Raw genomic sequence first — 6,483 nt, 5'->3', positions numbered from 1 at the left:
ATTTTAATCTTTAAAAAATTTATAATTTGTATTAATATTATTATTAGTATTTTTAATGGATAAATACATCCTATTGGTTTTTGCATTTATGATACAAACGTAAGACAAGTTAGGAAATAACCTTGTCCTCGTAAACCTCTAACAAAACATATGTCATTTACCGAGATAGGTAACAAAACCCAAGTGGGGGCATTAAGATGATGCAATGCCAAGTACAACGTTGATTGTGTTGTCTTTATGACACGATTATTGCACATGGTGTGGTAGCTCTTGTGAGGCTTACACGATGATTTCTAAGGAAAATCCCTAGGGTGCACAGTGTGAATACCTACACGGGCTCTTCACTGACGATAATGTAAAGAATAACATGCTACTACAACTTGAAAAGTGGTCCATGAACCTTGTGCTTGAACCATCTACCATCTTTTTTTATGAAATCATGAATGTTTGAATTAGAGCATACTATCTTTTAAAGCAATTTGTAGCATTGTACCTATGAGGAAAGATGCAAAATAAGTAATAACCTCATACATTATTTCAGAGGTTACCTAACAATCTAGTAAATAGTTGAAATGATCAAATGTTTTAGAAACATAGAAAGCACTAGATTGATTTTTTTATTTTTTTTGATGATCTTTATGTTCTTCATTGACATGCAAAGAGGGTTTAACTTTTACCTATTTTCCTTTTCTTTTTTCTTAAAATAAGCTTTTAGGCTGTAAAATAAGTTCATGAACCTAGAATATCATTCATCAATCTTAAAATAAGATATAAACACATATTTGAATTTTGAAATTCATCTTTCAGAGTTCTATTTTTAAAAAATAGTTTTTCAACATATTTGATTGACAACCAAAGTGTCCATCTACATTTAAAACGAGAACAAAAAGAAAAATTGCAAGCGATATAATGGTATGAAGCGAGAGAGAAAGAAAGGAAAAGAGACAACACCATGCGTTTGTTAAAAAATGTAAAGAGATACAAAGTTATGAATGTGTGTTAGTGCATTGTAACCACATTTTTGTTATAAATGTTGGTTTAGTTTACCATTTATGCACTGTAATGTAAAAGTCCCACATTGTGTAGCATATGAAACAAAAGAAAATTTATATAGTGGATGACAAGGTTGTGTTCTCGCCGAGCTAAATAATAAGAGCTTGTAACCCAAGTGGGGGCATGAAGGTGATGGGACAACTTTGTGGCTCCTTGGTTGGAGTTGTGGATGCTAAAAGCCGACTTGCCTATTCCAAATTGGGAGTTGGGTGATGGAACTTGTACGAAGGCATAAGTTTCATCTCTTTTAGACAAGAGGGCACTGCGTAAGGCTGGTTTCACAGAGCAACGATTACCTCTACCTCTCAATAGTGGAGGGATAACAAGTTTGGTTGCAACCACCCTCCAAAAAATTACCTAGGTAGCCACACTTGATTGGACTATCACCTTTTTCTATTTTTTATTCAACATTGCTTTACATTTGAGATATTTGTTAACATCTCTCTCTAATATCTAATTTTCCTTTTAAAGCTTTTATAGTTGATTCCGTCAATGTAATATATAGGAATATAACCTATTTAACTTCTATAATGGTGCTTAGGTATGTCCACTACTTTTTTATACTCTATTATTGCATGTTTATGATACACAAAAACTATACTAAAATCCACTTTTATACTAATATAGAAAAACTTTATTTTTCTAACCAAAATATTATTTTTCTTCAAATTGTTTTAATATGTTGTACTTACCTATATATACTATACATTGTTTTGAAGTATATAAATGTATCACTTTTATAGATTTAACAACATTTTAAGTTTTAGATGTAAAAATTAAACCAAAGTAATGAAATATGCTTTGGCATGTTCAAATAAGTATTTTTGGGTTTACACATGCTAGTAAAAATTAAAAGGAATTTTTAGATTGACATATGATATTTAAATGTTTAAGAGTTATGAATTCTGCAACGCTATTCTAGATCTATTTCTTCTAAGACCAACTCGACATACAATTAGAGCATTGGGAATAATGATAAAATTTGCATACCAAATTTTTGAATAATTTTCATACACCGAATGACCTACAATATTTAAACAAATGTAACAAAACAAATATCTTAAAGTTTAGAACAACTATAGGAAGAAAAAAATATACTTATAAGAGTATATGAAAATTAATTAATAGTGATGTTTAATAAGTCTTGCATCTATAACAAAAAAAAAATTGCAACTTAGCAATTGAAATTAAGTATTACAAAAATTTAACAATCTATCCATTTCTCACTCAATAAAAAGAATATAACATAAAATAAAATAGTTAATAGTTTATAGAAAATTAAATAAATAAATTTATCAAGATCAAAGTGAATTTTTACATATTTAACACCAAATAAAACATTCCTAATATTTTTCGGATAAAAAAATATTTAACCTAAAATAAAAATTTTAAAATCACTTTATTTAAAACTTAAAGGAAGTGTATATTTTATATTTACAAGCAAGGTGAAGGTTTAATCTAATAGAACATCGAATAAAATTTTTCTATTTAAAAAATAATTTTCAACACAATCAATTTGGATAAGTTAGTTAAGTGAGTATGACATGTGAATTTGTTTATAGCAATTTTTATAATATATCCACAATTAAGTCACATTAAATTATATAATATTTTCACAACAAGTGAATCACATTGAAATGAATCAAATAAGTAAAGGTTTTTAAAACACTTTAACATCCTATTGACTTTTGCATTTTTGACACAAATGTAAAACAAGTCAGGAAATAACCCTGTCCTCGTAAACCTCTAACAAAACATATGTCATTTGCCGAGATAGGTAACAAGACCCAAGTGGGGGCATTAAGATGATGCAATGCTAAGTACAACGTTGATTGTGTTGTCTTTATGACACAATTATTGCATCATGGCGTGGTAGCTCTTGTGAGGCTTACAACGATGATTTCTAAGGAAAATTCCTAAGGTGCACAATGTGAATACACGAGCTCTTCACTGACGATAATGGAAAGAATAAAAGGCTACTACAACTTGAAAAGTGGTCCATTAACCTTGTGCTTGAACCATCTACCATCTTTTTCTTTTATGAAATCATGAATGTTTGAATTAGAGCAAACTATCTTTTAAAGCAATTTGTAGCGTTGTACCTATGAGGAAAGATGCAAAATAAGTAATAACCTCATACATTATTTTAGGGGTTACCTAACAATCTCGTAAATAGTTGAAATGATAAAATGTTTTAGAAACATAGAAAGCACTAGATTGATTTTTTATTTTTATTTTTTTATGATCTTTATGTTCTTCATTGACAGGCAAAGAGGGTTTAACTTTTACCTATTTTCCTTTTCTTTTTCCTTAAAATAAGCTTTTAGATTGTAAAATAAGTTCATGAACCTAGAATATCCTTCATCAATCTTAAAATAAGATATAAACACATATTTGAATTTTGAAATTCATCTTTCAGAGTTCTATTTTTATAAAATAGTTTTTGAAAATATTTGATTGACAACCAAAGTATCAATCTACATTTAAAACGAGAACAAAAAGAAAAATTGCAAGCGATATAATGGTATGAAGCGAGAGAGAAAGAAAGGAAAAGAGACAACACCGTGCGTTTTTAAAAAAATGTAAAGAGAAACAAAGTTATGAATGTGTGTTAGTGCATTGTAACCACATTTATGTTGGTATAGTTTACCATTATGCAATGTAATGTAAAAGTCCCACATTATGTAGAAAATGAAAGAAGAGAAAATTTATATAGTGGATGACAAGGTTGTATTCTCGCCGAGCTAAATAATAAGAGCTTGTAACCCAAGTGGGGGCATGAAGGTGATGGAACAACTTTGTGGCTCCCTGGTTGGAGTTGTGGATGCTAAAAGCCGACATGCCCATTCCAAATTGGGAGTTGGGTGATGGGACTTGTACGAAGGCATAAGTTTCATCTCTCTTAGACAAGAGGGCACTGCGTAAGGTTGGACCATCACCTTTTTCCATTTTTGATTCAACATTGGTTTACATTTGAGATATTTCTTAAGAACGCTCTCTAATATCTTATTTTCCTTTTAAATTTGTTATAGTTGATTCCCTCAATGTAACATATATGAATATGGTCTATATAACTTCTACAATGGTGCTTGGGTATGTCCATTACTTTTTCATACTTTATTATTGCATATTTATGATATACACAAACTACACTAAAATAGACTTTTATACTAATACTGACAAACTTTATTTTTCTAACCAAAATATTATTTTTCTTCAAATTGTTTTAATGTGTTATAGTTAGTGGAGGGATAACAAGTTGTTGCAACCACCGTCCATAAAATTACACAGGTAACTTCACTTGCTTGGACCATTACTTTTTTCCATTTTTTATTCCAAATTGCTTTACATTTGAGATATATATTAACACCTCTATCTCTAATATCTAATTTTCCTTTTAAAGTTGTTATAGTTGATTCCCTCAATGTAACATATATGAATATGGCCTATATAACTTCTACAATGGTGCTTGGGTATGTCCATTACTTTTTATACTTTATTATTGTATGCTTATGATACACAAAGACTATACTAAAATCAAATTTATACTAATATAGACAAACTTTATTTTTCTAACCAAAATATTATTTTTGTTCAAATTGTTGTAATTTGTTGTAGTTACCTATATTCTTATATATTCTATACATTGTTTTAAAGTATATAAATGTATCACTTTAATATATTTAACAACATTTTAAGTTTGAGATGTAAAAATTAAAACATAACTAATAATATACGCATTAATATATTCTAATGAGTATTTTTGAGTTTACACATGCTAGTAAAAATTAAAGTGAAGTTCTAGATTCACATATGATATTTAAATGTTTAATAGTTATGAATTCTGCAACACTATTCTAGATCTATTTCTTGCAAGACCAACTGCACATACAATTAGAGCATTGATAATAATGATAAAATTGGGATATCAAATTTTTGAATAATCCTCATACACCGAATGACCCACAATATTTAAACAAATGTAACAAAACAAATATCTTAAAGTTGAGATCTACTATAGGAAGTAAAAATATACCCATGAGAGTATATGAAGATTAATTAATATTGATGTTTAATAAGTCATGCATCTATAACAAAAAAAAAATTGTAATTTAGCAAATGAAAATTAAGTATTGCAAATTTTCAACAATCTATTTGTCGCTTAATAAAAAGAATATAACATAAAAGAAAATAGTAAATAGTTTATAGAAAATAAAAAAAAAAATTATCAAGATCAAAGTGAATTTTAACATAGCGCCATAGGAAAAATTACTAATTTTTTAGAGACAAAATATTTAACCTAAAATAAAAATTTAAAAATCACTTTATTTAAAACTTAAAGGAAGTAATATTAAGGTGAAAGTTTAATTTAATAGTACATCGAATACATTATTTCTATTTAAAAAATAATATTAATTTTCAATACGTAAATTTGGATAAATTAGTTGAGTGAGTTTGACATGTGAATTTGTTTATAGCAATTTTTATAATCTATCCATAATTAAGTCCCATTAAATTATATAATATTTTCACAACAAGTGAATCACATTGTAGTGAACCAGATAAGTAAAGGTTTTTAAAACATTTCTAACATCTTATTGGTTTTCGCATTTGTTACACACACATAAGACAAGTCAGAAAATAACTTTGTCCTCATAAACCTCTAACAAAACATGTCATTTGCTGAGATAGGTAACAAAACCCAAGTGGGGGCATTAAGATGATGGAATGCCAAGTACAACTTTGCTGGTGTTGTCTTTACGACACAATTATTGCATCATGGTGTGGTAGCTCTTGTGAGATTTACAACGATGATTTCTCAAGAAAATCCCTAGGGTGTATAGTGTGAAGAGATACATAGGTTCTTCACTAACAATATTGGATAAGGTTCCTGTGTGCACATAGTCTTAACAGAGTAGTGAGTGCTTAAACTATGGATGGCCTACTCTTAATTGTGAAAGTGAATAACAGGAAACTACAACTTGAAAAGTGATCCATGAACATTGTGCTTGAACCATATTCCATCGTTCTTTTATGAAATCATGAATGTTTGAAGTAGAGCAAAATATCTTTTAAGACAATTTGTAGTGTTGTACCTATGAGGAAAGATGCAAAATAAGTAATAACTCATACATTATTTCAGGGGTTACCTAACAATCTAGTAAATAGTTGAAATGATCAAATGTTTTAGAAACATAGAAAGCACTAGATTGATTTTTTATTTTTATATTTTTATGATCTTTATGTTCTTCATTGACAAGCAAAGAGGGTTTAACTTTTACCTATTTTCTTTTTCTTTCTTCTTAAAATAAGCTTTTAGACTGTAAAATAAGTTCACAAACTTAGAACATCCTTCATCAATCTTAAAATAAAACACATATTTGAATTTTGAAATGCATCTTTTAGTGTTCTATTTTTTTAAAATAGTTT

Source organism: Vigna unguiculata, chromosome 11 (assembly GCF_004118075.2).
Source record: "Vigna unguiculata cultivar IT97K-499-35 chromosome 11, ASM411807v1, whole genome shotgun sequence".
Taxonomy (NCBI): Eukaryota; Viridiplantae; Streptophyta; class Magnoliopsida; order Fabales; family Fabaceae; genus Vigna; species Vigna unguiculata.
This window is presented reverse-complemented; position numbering follows the sequence as displayed.